This window comes from Nicotiana tomentosiformis, chromosome 3, assembly GCF_000390325.3.
Source record: "Nicotiana tomentosiformis chromosome 3, ASM39032v3, whole genome shotgun sequence".
Classification (NCBI taxonomy): Eukaryota; Viridiplantae; Streptophyta; class Magnoliopsida; order Solanales; family Solanaceae; genus Nicotiana; species Nicotiana tomentosiformis.
This window is the reverse complement of record NC_090814.1, coordinates 88,455,057-88,474,004: the sequence shown is the minus strand read 5'-3', so window position 1 is coordinate 88,474,004 and position 18,948 is coordinate 88,455,057.

The window sequence follows — 18,948 nt, the reverse complement described above, 5'->3', positions numbered from 1 at the left end:
ATGGATGTGATCCATGTGGCAGTGATATATAGGGATGTGATCCATGTGGATGTGATGCAGATGGTTGTGAGGCAGCTGGACTGTATGTCGGACGTATAGTCTTATGGCCCTGTGATGGAAAATTGGGTGTCTGAATGAAGGTGTACGGCTCGTGATGCTGTGGCAGCTCAGTATAGTCGTGTTGTGGAGGATAAGACATAGACATCTCTGAAAAGGGTGGACAAGAGGGAGTATTATTTTCTACCCTCCTCTTTCCCTTCCTACCCTTTTCTCGACCCCGAGAACTAGTAGGGTCATTGTTACCTTGACCCTTGCCTGCCATCTGCATAATATAATACACATTTAGATTGAAACATATAAGAAACTAGCTATAAAACGAGAGTGCTTTAAAAAACCAACTTTTTAATCCTCATCGACGTATTGTTCCTCGTCCGAGAATTCTTCGTCCTCACTTGTTTGAGCCTCATCAGTTGATTCTTCATCCTCATTTTCTATAATTGTTACTTCATTTATATCAACTTCTTCCAATATGCGTTCAGGATGTTCCAAATCATTTTCTAACTGATCGTCCACTATTTGGTGAACATTGGAGATATCGTTTTGATATGCAACATCTAACACATTCTCGACTTTCACCCTACCTACAGGCTTAGTTTTTATTACAACCCACTAATCGGACTTATTTCTGCTGCAATGGATAAGGAGAATAATACACTTGCCTAATGTTATGTGCAATAATGAAAGGATCATAGCGATCATACTCCCTCGTATGATTAACCTCAATTATGTTGTATTGGCTGTGTACTCTTGTACCTCTTGTTGGATTTGGGTCAAACCACTTGCATCTAAAGAGTACCAATTTCTTATATGGCCAACCTGTATATTCTAGTTGTAATATTTCTTTGACCACACCATAATAATCAATATCTCCAACTTGGTTTCTATCACCACCTTGAACCCACACCCCGCTGTTATTGCTATTTTTATTTTTAGAGAAATCCTCTATATGAAACTTAGAACCATTCACTACGTACTTAGACATTGTTGTGACCTGAAGCCCAGGTCCCCAAGATGTATCTTTCAAAAATTGATTTACACCATTATTTGGATTATTTACCTACATAGAGTTAAAAAAATTCATAAGTTAGCACAACTTATGAATCAATTTTTATACATTCACTACATATATATACACTTACAAACTGTTTGAACCACGTATCAAATCTCGTATATACAGCATCATAGCCAAATTGAGCCACGAAGTGACTGTGACATATCAAATATTTTTAGTAGTTGCATCAATATGTAGTCACAGTAAATATTACATTTTGATAACTAATAAATCAATACTTACTTGAGAAATGGTACAACTTCGGGACAATTTAGCAACACATGAAGTGTAGCTGACTTGTACTCCATATCACTCAAACTTCTCTTTCTAACATCCTTAGAACATCGGCCTGGTTGATTGAATATGGACATTGGTGGATATAATGGATCATTCACACATTCGACCGTGTGCCTATTGGGCCTATTCCTAGAACATGGCACGTTACTCTCAAAATAATAAGAACAAAAATGTGCAGTTTCCTTTGCAAGATAGGCTTCGCATATAGATCCTTCAATCTTATTCCTCTGCTTAACAAATTGTTTGCATTTGCCAATTGTCCTACATAATCTCATGTTAGCCAATAACATTCAAATAAAATAGAATAGTACATCAAACTTATAATATTACCTCTCAAAGGGATACATCCATCTGCATTGAACAGGCCCTCCAAGTCGTGCCTCGTGTACAAGGTGTATTGGAAGGTGTTCCATCACATCAAAGAAACCACATGGGAATATTTTTTCCATCTTACTAGAAATTACACGGATGTTCTGGTCCATCCGAAGTAGGTTTTCTTCCCTTAATGTGGTAGAACACAAGTCTTTGAAAAACAAACTAATCTCTGTGATGGGTTTCCAGATTCTTTCAGGCAAACCACAAAATGCAATAGGCACTAAGGTCTCCATGAAAACATGGCAGTCATGACTTTTCAAATGGCTCAACTTCCCTACCTCCATATCTACTTTTTTTCCAAGATTCGACGCATAACCCTCAGGCATCTTTAATTTCGTAACCCAATCACAAATTTGTCGTCTTTCCTCCAAAGTGAATGTGTAACTTGCTTTGGGCTTGAACACCTTACCATTGTTTGCTGTCTGCAAGTATAATTCAGGCCGCCTGCAATATTCTTGTAAGTCCATTCTAGCCTTCGGGTTATCTTTTGTCTTACCTTTAACATCCATCACTGTGTTGAACAAATTATCAAAATAATTCTTCTCAATATGCATGACATCAAGGTTGTGTCGGAGAAGATTATCCTTCCAATAAGGCAACTCCCAAAATATACTCTGTTTCGTCCAATTATGATTAACACCATATCCGGGGAATCTATAAGGTGGAGCCTCAGTAACTTTACTGAAGTTCTGGACCCTCTCCCAAATTTCCTCACCTGAAAGTATCGGAGGTGGAGAATCATATTCCACTTTATTCTTTTTGAATGCATTTTTCATCCTTCTAAACTCATGATCATCAGGCAAGAATTGACGGTGACAATCAAACCATGATTGCTTTCGGCCATGTTTCAAAGTGAACGCTTTACTATTTTCCATACAGTAAGGACAAGCTAGCTTCCCAGCAGTCATCCACCCAGACAACATTCCATACGCAGGAAAATCATTAATAGTCCACATTAAATTAGCACGCAAATTAAAATTATGCTTGGTTGTTATGTCATATGTTTCAACACCATCATACCATAATTGTTTTAGCTCATCAATCAAAGGTTGCAAATATACATCAATCAAACTTTTCGGATTACGTGGACCGGGGATAATACAATTTAAGAATATATATGGAGTAGTCATACACAACTCAGGTGGTAGATTATAAGGTGTAAGAAAGACAGGCCAACGTGAATATGGTGTCGCAGATATAGAAAAAGGCGTGAAGCCATCCGCACACAGACCTAACCGAATGTTCCCTGGTTCACTAGCAAAATCTGGATATGTCCTATCAAAGTGCTTCCAAGCTTCTCCATCTGAAGTATGACACATAACACCAGGTGGTCTTCTATTTTCAAAGTGCCATCTCATATGAGGAGCAGAACTCATCGACGCATATAACCTCTTTAACCTAGGTATAAGAGGTAAATAATTCATCGCCTTGACAGCGACCATATTCCCGCTGGAAAGCCTCTTGAAACGAGGCTTTTCGCAAAATTTACAACTGTCTAAAGTTGCATCATCTTTATAATATAACATGCAACCTTCTTCACAACAATCAATTCTCATTGACGAAAGTCCTAACTTAGAAATCAATCTCTTCGCCTTATAGAAATCACCAGGTAAGTTGATATTAGGGTCAACTAGTTCACTCATGAGGTTAATGAAAGAGTCCATGGCTGCTTGAGAAATATTCCAATTAGATTTGATACTTAGTAATCTAACTGCAACAGACAGCTCAGAGTGCGGACTTCCTTCACGTAGTGGACGACTAGCTTCCTCTAACTGTTCATAAAAACGTTTTGCGTCATCATTAGGAGCTTGTTCAATATTTTCATTGGGCTCACCCCCAAAGCATCCGCAACCATATCCTGAATTCTAGAATCAAGATTTGTATTCTCCACCGACATACTACTTTCACCAACAACCATGTTATGAAATATCCCACGGCTACCATCGATCTCTCCATGATTAGTCCACACAAAGTAATTCTCTATAAACCCCTTCATATAAAGATGAAGCTTAACTTCCTCCGATTTTTTAAACTTCATACAATCGCACCTGACACAAGGGCACCTAATTACTCCTTCACTTTGGTATGGTGGAAGTGGCATTGCATGTCTAATAAAGTCATCAACCCCTTCTACAAAATTCTCCCGCAATCCCCGCCGATTAGGATAATTTCTATTGTACATCCAAGTACGATGTTCCATCTATACAAATAAAACAAGAACAAATTAATTTATTCTACAATTATAAATTAATTATATCTTTTTTAGTTAATTCAAGATAATTATTTTTTCCTAATTACACCAATTTATATCCTAAAAGTTCAATTCATATCCAAAAGGTCCAATTCATATCTTAAAAGTTCAATTCATATCCTAAAAGTTCAATTCACAAGAACAAATCCTAAAAACTAAAATTTCAATTTATATCCTATGAGTTTAAACATAAATTAACTAAACTAAAGAAATTCAACTCATACCCTAAAAGTTCGATTCACAAGAATAAATTAATTTATTCTACAATTATAAATTAATTATATCTTTTTTAGTTAATTCAAGATAATTATTTTTTCCTAATTACACCAATTTATATCCTAAAAGTTCAATTCATATCCAAAAGGTCCAATTCATATCTTAAAAGTTCAATTCATATCCTAAAAGTTCAATTCACAAGAACAAATCCTAAAAACTAAAATTTCAATTCATATCCTACGAGTTTAAACATAAACTAACTAAACTAAAGAAATTCAACCCATACCCTAAAAGTTCGATTCACAAGAATAAATTAATTTATTCTACAATTATAAATTAATTATATCTTTTTTAGTTAATTCAAGATAATTATTTTTTCCTAATTACACCAATTTATATCCTAAAAGTTCAATTCATATCCAAAAGGTCCAATTCATATCTTAAAAGTTCAATTCATATCCTAAAAGTTCAATTCACAAGAACAAATCCTAAAAACTAAAATTTCAATTCATATCCTACGAGTTTAAACATAAACTAACTAAACTAAAGAAATTCAACCCATACCCTAAAAGTTCGATTCACAAGAACAAATTAATTTATTCTATAATTATAAATTAATTATATCTTTTTTAGTTAATTCAAGATAATTATTTTTTCCTAATTACACCAATTTATATCCTAAAAGTTCAATTCATATCCAAAAGGTCCAATTCATATCTTAAAAGTTCAATTCATATCCTAAAAGTTCAATTCACAAGAACAAATCCTAAAAACTAAAATTTCAATTCATATCATACGAGTTTAAACATAAACTAACTAAACTAAAGAAATTCAACCCATACCCTAAAAGTTCGATTCACAAGAACAAATTAATTTATTCTACAATTATAAATTAATTATATCTTTTTTAGTTAATTCAAGATAATTATTTTTTCCTAATTACACCAATTTATATCCTAAAAGTTCAATTCATATCCAAAAGGTCCAATTCATATCTTAAAAGTTCAATTCATATCCTAAAAGTTCAATTCACAAGAACAAATCCTAAAAACTAAAATTTCAATTCATATCCTACGAGTTTAAACATAAACTAACTAAACTAAAGAAATTCAACCCATACCCTAAACTAAACTAATTCATAACTAATTGACTAATTAACAAAACTAATTAGTTAATAAAACTAATTAACAAAACTAATTAAAACAAGACCTAAACCCTAATCCTTAATAAAATACAATGTTCAAATAATTGAAACATTAATCAATTGAAACTAATTCATAACTAATTAACAAAACCTAAAAATAATAAATAAATGGGTTGTAATTCAAACCTAGAATTTTTAGGAGATGGAGAAGGAGAGGGGCGGCAGTGGCAGCGGCGATGGCGCGGCGACGGCGAGGGCTGGGCGGTGGCAACACGGGGTGGGGAATGAGATTTATGTGAGGGAAATAGAGAAGGAGAGGGGAAGGTTTTGAGTGAAGAGAGGGGAAAATTTTAGAAAAATGGAGGTTTTCCCCGTTTTTCAATTCTCTGATTTCAAAATTACCAACCAAAGTTGGTCGGTAATTTTGATCGGTACATTAAGTGTTGACCGTTTGACCAAAAACCGACCAACTTTGGTCGGTTTTTAAAATAAAAAATAAAATCTTTTTTTTGTGTGTTTTTTTTTCTTAAAATATTATAAATTATAAAAAAAAATATTATAAACTACAAGAATTTATTTTATTTAAATATGCAATTATTATAAATAATTATAAACTATAAGCATAATCTTTATAAATAATTATATTAACTATTTAATTTTAATAAATTATAATAGCATCTATCTAAGTAAATTTTCTAAGTTATAATTAAGTATGTGAGTAATTTCTCACACACACACATACACTATATTGTAATTGATGCTAATAACTTCTTTTTTCATTCGTTCATCACTAATAATGCATGACATAGATTAATCGATATATAGGTCGAGACGTTTTGATGAATCATCGATTAATATTCATCGATACATCTAAGTAAGTTATAAGTCGATGAATCAATTTACAAATAGATATATTTGATGATAAAGTATATATACTAATTAGTATCTTCCCAAGTCTATCCCTAAAAGAACCCGACCCTGTGGTCCTAGCGCTTCGTGTTCTTATATATATATATATATATATATATATATACACACACAAACACACTTCACGGTAATACTTTAACTATATATATAGCTTGTTATAGTATATGTTAGTGTGTATATATATAGCTTGTTAAAGTTTGACCATGTTTGACCTATTAATTTAACTCGTTTACTTAATACTAATAGCTTCTTTCGTTTATTTAATTTGTGATCCATATATATATATATATATATATATATATGTCAAAGATGTTTAGTATTAATTCTTTTATTTTTCATTCATTCATCACTAATAACGCATGGCATAGCTAGATTAATCGATATAAGTCGAGACGTTTTGTTTTTTACTATTAGTCGATATAGGTCAAACGTTTTGTTTTTAATATTCATCGATGCATCTAAGTAAGTTATAAGTCGATAAATCAATTTACAAATAGCATGTTATATATAGTATATGTTAGTGTATTCATTATTTGTATTACAAAAGTGTTAACGAATTATATTTATATTATTTAGATAGTAAATATAAAAGTAATTCGAAAGTTTGATCAATATTGACGTAATAACAATTACCGACCAAAGATCAAAGTTGGTCGGTAAATGCTTCCCCTATATTAACCGACCAACGTTGGTCGGTAATTTTAAATATAAATTCTTAAATATTATAAAATATTTTAAATAATAAAATAATTATTAAAATTTAAAAAATTGGATCCAGATTACCGACCAACATTGGTCGGTAATCCAAAATTTTTTTGTCTGACCAGCTGGGTCAATTCATTGACCAATTTACCGACCAACGTTGGTCGGTATTTAGTTTTAAAAAAAAAAATTTAAAAAAAAATTCCCAGTTTCCGTCCAACCTGGACAGTTTTTGGTCATTTTTTTGACCGACCAACGTTGGTCGAAAATAGTTGGTCGGTTTTTAACAAATTTTTAGTAGTGTCTTTTCCACATCAGGAAGTGTTGATTTTTTCAAGATTTCTCATATTGACCTTGTTTCATAGGGTCATTGCGTATTTTTGTTCTCCTTTTGGCTTCAATGGTTGTTGATGAACCTGCAAATACAGGTTCCTCTTGAGTGATTTGCAAATCGAAAGATGTCCCTTCGAAATTAAGTGCTTTAGTGGGTATACCCCAGGTAATCCTCTTCGGAGTTATTGAATCAGCCATTGAAAAGGAAATTTAAAGTATTCTTCATAAAACCTAACAATGGTGAATATTTTAAAAAAAAACTGTTGAAAAAAAAAAAGAAAAAACTTTAACACTTACCACAAATTTTTGGACAAAAAAAGTTGAAAATCGAGTAAGACAATGGCGCTGTGAGATAACTATAAAGCTTGGGGAAGACAATGGGGATAATTGTGGTTCAACAATGGGTAAGACAAACTTGATGTGTGAGAGAGAGATCGTGGAGAGAGAAATTAGATATATTGTGCGGTGATTTTGGGAGAGAATAACTGAAAGAATGAGAGAGAAAAATATTATACATCGTATTTAATGCTTTAACAGTAATGTATACCATAAATACATATTTTGCTATAAAAAATAAAAGGTAGCTATAGAAAATAATATTTTAAAAGAGTTTTTTATTTATAATAAATAAGGTGTAAATCTTTGTTATATGAGATAAAATTTTCTTGTTTAACCAACTTTGACCCAGCTATCTTAATCCAAGTGAACTTTAGGAAGGGTTTGTCAATGACACATTTAATATGTCAGCCCGTCATCTCCCCAAAATACAGCCTAAACAGCGTGTTTGCCACCCCTACCTGACAACTGACTTCCTAATTCTTCACTTCCTTTTTCTGAAGGGAAGCTGAACTGATCTTTCCTAACCGTGCACGTTACAAGTTTTACTATGTTGTCGTCAGTCTCTTTATAGTAATACTTTCTTCTCTTTTTTTTATTCGTCTAACAATTTGGTATCTAAAGTTCAGAGAGCCGATTTATCCAACTTTTTGTTAGTAAACTGTAAACCCACTAAGAATTTGTTTGATAGGATGAATAAGCAAAATTAATTCTAAGATAAAAATTTAGTTATGTCTTATGTCTTATTTGGTTACTAATTATGGGAAGTTTAAAAATAGTTTTATCCCAAAAACTAGGCCTTAATCCCGAAAAAACGTACTGTAGTACTAAAATAACAAAATAAAAAACCGAGGGAGAAACAGTATTGCTCTCATTTAGTCAAATAGGACCAAAAGACTTCTAGAACTGTAATTCTATTGGTTATCGAGATGTTCATGATCTGATGTCTTTCTGCATAAATGCAGGGAAATCTGTGGTTTCAAAGAGTGTACTGTTCACCCCCATTTACTTTCCAATCCTAGGCCTTTTGAGTTTTGACAAAGTACTCACTTCTTCTTGTGGGTTCCCACTGAGACTACACGTACATAAAGTCCGTTGAAGTAAATAATAATATACATTTGTAAGATGATTTCAAGACTTGTTATAACTTTATTATGCTACATTTGACAATACTTTACTGCTATGTAACATATGACCATCTCAAATAGGAAGAAGCATTATAGCTGGTTTAATTCAAAATTATTCATTACGGTGAATTGACAATCTTGGGAAACTTCCATGCAAATATCAACATGGTTCTAGCTAAGGAATCTTCAAAAGTCCGAAAGTGATATTATAGAATATTCATTCCTTCAGACCTGAAATATGGCATAATTAGAAAACACACCCAAGCGATTAATTCGAGGCTGTTATGATTGTTTAATAGATTTAACTTACATACCGGGCGGATTTAGAGCTTTGTCGAAAAATTATACTGTATATCTAAGGCAAAATCAATTTTTTACCTCTATAGATTATGTTTTGAATCTCCTTGACACAACCCAAAAGCAAAACTTAGTGGTCAAGGTCAAAACATTTGTAAGGTTTTGACCCTTAGCGAAAATCCTGCCTCCGCTACTGCGTACATATATTGACAGCCGAAGAGAAAGTTTTTTTTTTTTAATTATTATTATTATTATTATTATTATTATTATTATTATTATTATTATTATTATTATTATTATTATTATTTAACATGCTAAAGTAGGTTATTTACCTTAGTTTTTAGTTTACTAATTTCATGCCATGAATGGTTACCAATAGGATAAGATCTATCCTTAAGCTTATGAGTTCTTGTTAATCCATTAACTTTTGTCCAAATCCTATATTTTTATTAAGAAATTTAATAAATATCTATAAACATTTGGCTGTGAACCAGTTATATTATTGTATATATAACTCACAGTTGTTGTAAAAATTCATAAATTTCAAATTTTGGATCTATCTCAAATTACCAATATATTAGGTGATTTGAAATGTAAAAAAATATTTTTGTACGGCATGAAAATTAAACTCTTGTTTAATAATGTAGGTCATACTGGCAAGAGCGGAACTAGGGTGCTACATGAGTTCAAACGAATCCCTTATTAAAAAACATTATACTATGCAAATAAGGCAAATAATATTTTTTTGTTTGTTTGTATATAAATTGTTGGTTCTCTTAATTAACATGAGGAAAGATTATACGAGTGCAATAGCAAAAGGAAGTTCAAAATTTACGTCTGTAGGTAATAGGTCAAATCTAAGTGTGACGTTCTCGTATTCTCTTGGATCCCCTTATTTGTAATCAGGCTCAGACACTACATACAACTATTAAGTAGAGATAACCATCTTGAAAAGGTCAAAGACTTGTTAGAAAGGGTAGAGAACAATTAAAATGTACGGTGGTAACAAATGTTGAGTTGGGACAAAAGCAAGTTACTACTTGTTTGAATTGTCAGGCTTTGGAACTCTTAATCAAACTCGTTGCAGGTTGAATATTATTTATTCAAAACTTAGTGTTCAAAAACCCTTCGACAGGTCTAGAGATCATTAATTGAAGGAACTCAGATGAAGCAGGCTACATGAGAAGCAACGAAACAGTAAATAATTATCTTCAAAAAAAATTGTACTGCTCATTAGAATTTAGAATAAGAACCAAACATAGATAGATAAGAAAAGAAATAAGAAGATAGTCATGGAATAAATGCTTTTATACGACTTGGTGTTTGTCTCTTGTAAGATTCATGAATCTGCTCGTCAGTTTATTCATTCACATGCTTACTGAGTACCTTTGCTTTTTTCTATATTTAGATAGACCAAACCAAGTTCTTGATTCCCCAATCCTCTCTATCTCTCTTGTCATCTTGCTTAGTAAATGAGAGATTTGCAAAATCTGATTTACTTTTTCCACACAAAATCACTCTAGCTATATTTACTTTTTCCTCACAAAATCTCTCTATAGATTACATTATAATGTATACGTTATATTTCTTTTCTTTTTTTATTTGGTCAGAGATATACGTCATATTTCTGCTGCTGCATTAGAGCAAAAAGAGGAAGAAAAAAATAGAACGTTTAAGAATGCATGAAAACATGCTGAATAGAGAATGGAAGAGACACAAGATGCATAATTGAAGGGCAAAAACGTCATTTTGAGGTGCAAATTATTTTACGGAATAATATGATGGCCAATTTGTAACTGCATATCAGTTACTCTTAGCCCGGAATTTCTGTTGGATTTTGATATTGTGATATAGAACTTACGTAAAGTACTTCTTTATGAACTTGTTGAGCAATTAACTATCAATGTTTTGCTTTGTGTTTGTGTACGGTCAAAATCGATTCTCAGTCATAAAGACCGGTCGAGACAATGACGTTTCAATCAAAGGGTATCCACATGACAAGCTTGGACGAATTCCGAAGTAGGGACGTCGAGTTTCGAGCTATAAACGGCAAAACTCGATATCTTTATCGAGCCTGTGTCCGAATCGGACTACGGGGCAACACCGATCGATACAGGCCCCGAATATCGATGCCCCAAGGCAGAACCGAGCTCGAACCAAGACTGGGGTTCGATCTAACACCGAGCTCGAGCCAGTGCCAAGCTCGCAGACAAGAGCCGTTACAACCGCACCGAGGAAGAAAATCTTGGCGAGAATCAAGGAAGAGACAAACCATCATGGGTCCTCCACTATATGTATTATTTTATTATGTTGTTATAGATAAAGCAGTGATCTTCTACTATAAAAAGGGGGATAGACTACAATAGAGATAGGTCATCCAAGAGACATTAAGATTTCATTGTGCTTGTTGTTCTAACTCATTTCAGTCTTCCCGTCCATCATTCCCAATTTATAGCAAAAATACCTGTATTGTCATTTTGTATCAAAGGAATTCGCATACCCTTAGAACCATATCTAAATTTAATGTTATCCGATTTTTCGGGTAAACAGTTTGGCGCCCACCGTGGGGCTAAGGGTAACAGTGATTGTTTGATATAAATCTACACTACACTCCAGCTTACAACTTCAAAATGGCTCTACCTATCGACCTCGAAGCCGACCTTCAAGATGAAACCAACAACTTGGCGCTCGAGGCCGGAAGGCTACCTGACGACGGCAACGAGGCTCGTATCGAAGAACCCGAAATTCGAGCCGAAGTACCATTGGATATCAATTCACAAATAGCTCTAGAAACGAATCAGCATTCTGAACCGAAAAGAAGCGTTCAGGGCGGTGCTCGACCCATAGCCCGAGACACCTACAGCACGGGGGAAATCGGGGTCAGCTTGCGTATGATTTTCGAAATGTTACAAGCCCAACAAACAGCGATAGCTCAGCTGCAGAGCCGAACTCATATGCAAAGCGGGCCGAACTCCAATCCACTTCTTTGAGAAGTCAACCCCAGAACGGAGCCCGCCGTAGTGAAATCAAACGAGCAGGAATCGGGGAGCGCTCCTGAAATTGCTAAATTGCTTGAGGAACTCACAAAACGAGTCGAAGCCAACGACAAAAAAGTGGAAACGTATAACTCTAGGGTCGATCAAATCCCGGGGGCTCCGCCAATGATAAAATGGCTCGATTCAAAAAATTTTATACAAAAGCCTTTTCCCTCGAGCGCACTAAAACATCGATTGTGAGGGAAAAGCGATCTCGAACTCAAGATTATACACCCATAGGGACTTTGTCCTTCAGTGATGAAGATACAGAGAGAATCATCCAACCCCATAATGATGCACTGGTAATATCCGTACTCATGAATAAAACTAAGATTAAGCGTGTGTTAATTGATCCAGGTAGCTCAGCCAATATCATCAGATCGAGGGTCGTAGAACAGCTCGGCCTGCAAGATCAGGTCGTACCTGCAACGCTGGTTCTAAACGGATTCAATATGGCATGTGAAACCACCAAAGTCGAGATTACCCTACCAATAAACGTGGCCGGAACCGTCTAGGAAATAAAGTTTCACGTGATCGAAGGTGATATGAGATATAACGCCCTTTTCGGAAGGCCATGGATCCACAGCATGAGAGCCGTACCCTCGACCCTATACCAGGTCCTCAAATTCCCAACATCGGGAGGTGTCAAAATAGTGTACGGAGAACAACCGGACGCAAAGGAAATGTTCTCCGTCGAAGAAGCAAAATCAATATCCTCGTCTTCGCCGATAAAAGGATCAGGTTCAGAAGGAGACATAATCGGAGAGCAGAGCGCCAAATAGCAATCACAGGTATCGGCTTCGACCCAGCCAGGTAAGCAGAACATTGAAGAAGATGATGATGATGACCGATGGATCCCTCGATCCTTCGTAACCCCCGATGATTTCGATGCCACCAAATCAACAATTGAGAAACTGGAGCAAATCATACTGATCGAACACTGGCCCGAACAAAAGGTATACCTGGGAACGGGTTTGAGCCCCGAACTCAGGAAAAAACTCATTCAATTTCTTATCAATAACATCGACTATTTTTTCTGGTCCCATTTAGATATAACAGGGATCCCGCCGGACATAACGGCGCATCAGCTAAGCTTGAACCCTAGGTTCAGACCGGTGAAGCAAAAAAGAAGGCCCCAGTCCGAGGAAAAGCACGCATTCATAAAGGACGAGTCCCTGCGCGCAGAGGACCATTTGGCCCATTTGCAGGAAACGTTCGAGATTCTGAGGAAAAACAACATGAAGCTCAACCCCAAAAAATATGCTTTCGGGGTTGGTTCGGGCAAGTTCCTCGGCTTTATGGTGTCAAATCGGGGAATTGAGATCAACCCCGACAAAATCAAGGCCATCGAAGACATCACCATCGTAGACAGCGTGAAAGTTGTACAAAGGTTAACGGGAAGAATTGCAGCCTTAGGCCGGTTCATTTTAAGATCATCAGATCGAAGTCACAAATTTTTCTCCCTACTCAAAAAGAAGAACGACTTCACCTGGACACCATAATACCAACAAGCGTTATAGGATTTGAAACGATATCTATCGAGCCTACCACTGCTTCACACTCCAAAAATCGACGAAAAACTATACTTGTACTTGGCGGTATTGGAAGTCGTTGTAAGCAGTGTCCTAGTTCAAGAAGATCAAGGTACGCAATTTCCCGTTTATAACATAAGTCGGACCTTAGGAGAAGCGGAAACTAGATATCCGCACTTAGAAAAATTGGCACTTACGCTGGTAAGCGCATCTAGAAAGTTAAGGTCGTACTTTCAATGTCACCCCATAAGCGTATTGACCACCTGACCACTCCGTAATATTTTATATAGGCCCAAACTATCAGGCCGATTGGCCAAATGGGACATCGAACTCAGTGGGTACGATATCGAATATCAACCCCCTACGACCATCAAGTCTCAAATGTTGGCCGACTTCACGCCAACCCTCATACCCGAAGTCGAAAAGGAACTCCTTTTGAAATCGGGTATATCGTCTGGGGTATGGATCCTTTTTACGGACGGTGCTTCGAATATGAAGGGGTCCGGGTTAGGCATAGTTTTGAAACCACCCACGGGTAACATTATTAGGCAAGCTATTAAAACTATCAGATTAACTAACAACGAGGCCGAGTATGAAGCCATGATTGCAGGTCTCGAACTAGCTAGAAACTTGGGAGCAGAAGTCATTGAGGCGCATTGTGACTCTTTGATGGTGGTGAGTCAAGTAAATAAAACCTTCGCAGTCCGAGAAGGTAGGATGCAAAGGTATTTGGACAAACTGCTTATCACTTTACACCATTTCAAACAATGGACCCTACGGCATGTTCCACGAGAACGGAATAATAAGGCCGATGCTCTTGCAAATTTGGGATCGTCGGTCGAGGTAGATGATTTGAGCTCGGGGACTGTCGTTCAACTTTCAAGATCGGTAATCGAAGATGGGCATGCCAAAATAAATTCTACTAGCTTAACCTGGGATTGGAGAAACAAGTATATTGAATACTTAAGAAACGGAAAGCTCCCTTCAGACCCTAAAGATTCCGAGGCCCTACGGACTAAAGCGGCTCGATTCACGTTGGCTACGGACGGAACACTATATCGAAGAACATTCTATGGACCGATGGCGGTATGCGTGGGTTCGGGAGATGCCAATTACATCCTCCGGGAAGTACACGAGGGCACTTGTGTCAATCACTCCGGTGCCGACACATTAGTTCGAAAAGTGATCAGAGCGGGGTATTATTGGATCGATATGGGCAAGGATGCGAAAGAATTTGTTCGTAAATGTGACAAATGCCAAAGGTTTGCGCCAATGATCCATCAACCCAGAGAGCAACTTCACTCGGTCCCATCCCCATGGCCATTCATGAAATGGGGAATGGACATCGTCGGCCCTCTGCCATTGACCCCAGGTAAAGCCAAATTTATTTTATTTATGACTGACTATTTTTCTAAATGGGTTGAAGTGCAGGCGTTCGAGAAAATAAGAGAGAAAGAAGTTATAGACTTTATTTGGGATCATATCATATGCCGATTCGGGATACCCGCCAAAATAGTGTGCGACAATGGGAAGCAATTCGTTGGCAGCAAAATCACAAAATTCTTCGAAGATCACAAAATAAGGAGGATATTATCAACACCATACCACCCCAGTGGGAACGGTCAGGCCGAATCAACGAACAAGACTATTCTTCAAAACCTGAAGAAGAGATTGAACGACATGAAGGGAAAATGGAGAGAAATCCTGCCCGAAGTCCTTTGGGCATACCGAACAACGTCAAAATCCAGTACGGGGGCGACCACATTCTCCTTAGTATATGGTTCTGAAGCATTAATACCAGTCAAAGTCGGTGAACCTAGTCCCAGATTTCGATTCATGATAGAAAAATCAAATAACGAGGCTATGAACACCAGCCTTGAATTATCGGACGAAGGACGAGAAGCTGCCCTCATCCGATTGGCCGCCCAAAAGCAACGAATCGAAAGGTATTATAATCGAAGAACTAAACTTCGCCATTTCAAGCCCAGGGACTTAGTGTTAAGAAAAGTCACCATCAATACTCGGAATCCAAAGGAAGGAAAATTAGGACCAAATTGGGAAGGACCATAGCAGGTGCTTGAGAACGTTGGAAAAGGATCATACAGGCTCGGCATCATAAACGGCAAACAGCTATCAAGCAGCTGGAATGTATCACATCTAAAACAGTACTACTGCTAAGGTACGACCTTTTCATATTCATCTAACTGACCCATGCAGAAGTCCGAACAAGAGCTGAAGAAGATCTATCGCTTAAAAGCACGTGTTGCACTCTTTTTCCCTTAGACCGGTTTTCTCCCAAATAGGTTTTTTGGCAAAGTTTTTAATGAGGCAACCATCGATCGTGCTACACTTTTGACAATATTCGAGGCCTCTTTCCAACTGACCTCGAATACCGGGGGGGCATCAAGGCCCTCAAATACATCGAGTTCAGATGCAAGAAAGTCATCTCACAACAATAGGGTTCCAACAGGAAAAATTGTAAGAGCCAAATGCTCAAAATGAACCATGCTCATATAGACTGGCCCAAACATAAACACATGTGAAATGACTTGAGATTTATTGTGCAACCAAAATTAAGCCTACGGGCTACTTTCATTCCGAGTTCGAAATAATCACTCGAATATTAATCCTACGGGCTACTTACATTACTTCGAGTTCGAATCATTCACTCGACTAAGCCTACGGGCTATCTTTATTTTGAGTTCGAGCAAACATTCACTCGACCATTACGCCTACGGGCCACATTATCTCGAGTTTGAAACATTCACTCGACTATTAAGCCTACGGGCTACTGTTATTTCGAGTTCGAGCAAACACTCACTCGACCATTGCGCCTACGGGCCACATTATCTCGAGTTCGAAACATTCACTCGACCATTACGCCTACGGGCTACGACATTCCGAGTTCGAAACATTCACTCGACTATTGAGCCTACGGGCTACTGTTATTTCGAGTTCGAGCAAGCACTCAATCAACCATTAAGCCTACGGGCCACATTATCTCGAGTTCTTTATTCGACTATTAAGCCTATGGGCCTCCCTTATTTTGAGTTTGAGCAAACATGCACTCGACCATTGCGCCTACGGGCCACATTATCTCGAGTTCGAAACATTCGCTCGACTATTAAGCCTACGGGCTACTGTTATTTCGAGTTCGAACAAGCACTCACTCGACCATTACGCCTACGGGCTACAATATTTCAAGTTCAAAACATTCACTCAACGGCTAATAAGCTACTTTTACTCTGAGTTTACATTAACTCAACCAGTACATTACACCTACGGATTATGTTCCTTCAAAGTTTGAATCATCGACTCAACAAGCAAACCCAGGGGCTACAAATCTAATCGATCAGAGAGACTAAAAGGTCAACATTCGATCAAAAGTCTTCACAAAACAAAAAAGAGTCGACCTCGTTATACATATATAAACAAAAATTGCCTACGTGATTAAATTGCAAACATGAAGAATTAGAAATTAAGCTTCCTGGTCGAGCTCTTCCCCGTCCTCGGATCCACTTTTGCTACCATCATCATCATCATCATCAGAAGCCAAGGCTTTAGCTTCTGCTTCGAGCTCTTTTGCCTTTTTTACATCTTCGGTAAGGTTGAAACCTCGAGCGTGTATCTCCTCGAGGGTCTCCCTCCGAGACCTACAATTGGCAAGTTCGGCAACCCAATGAGTTCGAGTATCGGCGGTCTTCGCCGCTTCCCGGTCCTCCATCTGAGCAGCCTCAGCATCAGCCCGATATACAGCAATGGACTTATCCGCCAAGACTTTCGACGACTCAACCTCCGCCTTAGCCTCAGCAAGTTGTGTTTCAAGCTCCACGATCTTCTTAGCTTGAACCGACCCCTTTTGCTTGGCACTTCGAAGTTGAACGTCGACCGATAATAATTTTGTTAAGATGGTTTCTTTTTCCGCTGCCAGGCGGTCTAGGGTCTCCTTCCACCGATTGCATTCAGCTCGGATTTGATCGACTTCTTCTCGAAGTAACCCGATTTTTTTGATCTTTTGCTGCAACTGAGACAACGAAGGGTTAACTTCCATGGTTGAGTCAGACCCATACTTTGACAGAACGAGGCTCACCTGCTTATCGAGCTCGACCCCTTCTTCACGGACCTTAGCCAAATCCGCTTGGAGGTCCTTTATAGCCTCGTCCTTTTGGGTGCAAAGAAGCCGCAGGGCATCTCTCTCACCTGAGACCTTCCGGAGCCCGGCCTCACACTGGCTAAGATCGACTCGAAACCTGCTAATGACCTGCACAGTAAGAAACACGAGTCAAGTATGGAAAAGAACAAAGAAACCAAGTATGGAAGAATCATTACCCGAGTAATGAAACGCTGAGCCTCCTCTAATAAAAAAGAAGCGTCACCAATATCGGAACCATCGTCGACTCCAGTAAAACAATCTCTAAAAGGATCCCCTGTACCAGAGCCTTCGCCGATATCGGGAGCCTTCAACTCTCGAGCTTCCTTCAACGCCTCCTCAGAAAAAGATGGAAGAGAAGGCAAATGACCCATTGTCATATCCCCGAGCAAATCACTCGGAGTACTCCGGTCGAGACTCAGGTCTTCGGAAACAACGCCGGCAGTCACAGCCACCATCGGCTCGGGAGCGCTTGCAACCTCGATGGCCTCCGTAGATCGGACTACCAAAGCCGAGGAGCTATTTTCTTCTTCTTCTCTCAGTCGTTGGACCGAGTCAATCGAAAGGGCAATTACTTTTCTCCTCACCCTTCGAGTTTTGGGCTTGGGGTCCTCTGACCAAGAGGAAGCTCTTCGCTTCTTATCTTCCCCCTGTTTAGGGACTTGGGACTTGTTTCCTTCTTCACCGCTCGAAGGCCTCAAAGAGGCATCCCTGGTTACGCCTGCACAAAAGGAAATCGGTAACGAATAAAACACAAAGAATACTTTGAAGGAAACAAGAAGTAAACCTCACCATGGTTCTTGGCCTCCTATATGCCTTTTGCCAAATCACGCCAAGCGCGCTCGGCGTAAGAGGAGGTCGAGGCTAACTTCCGAACCCAGTCCTCGAGGTCAGGCACCGCTTGTGGCATCCAAGGGGCAGCTCAACATCAGGGAAGGACATCAGAAAAAATCGAAAAAGGACATGAAAAGTGAATAAAAATCACTTACGGTCAAAATTCCATTCTTCAGGGAATGGCATCTTCTCCTCCGGAATGAGATCACGGGTCCTCACTCGAATATAACGACCCATCCAACCCCGATCCTTATCTTCATCGATGCTCGACATCAAAGCCT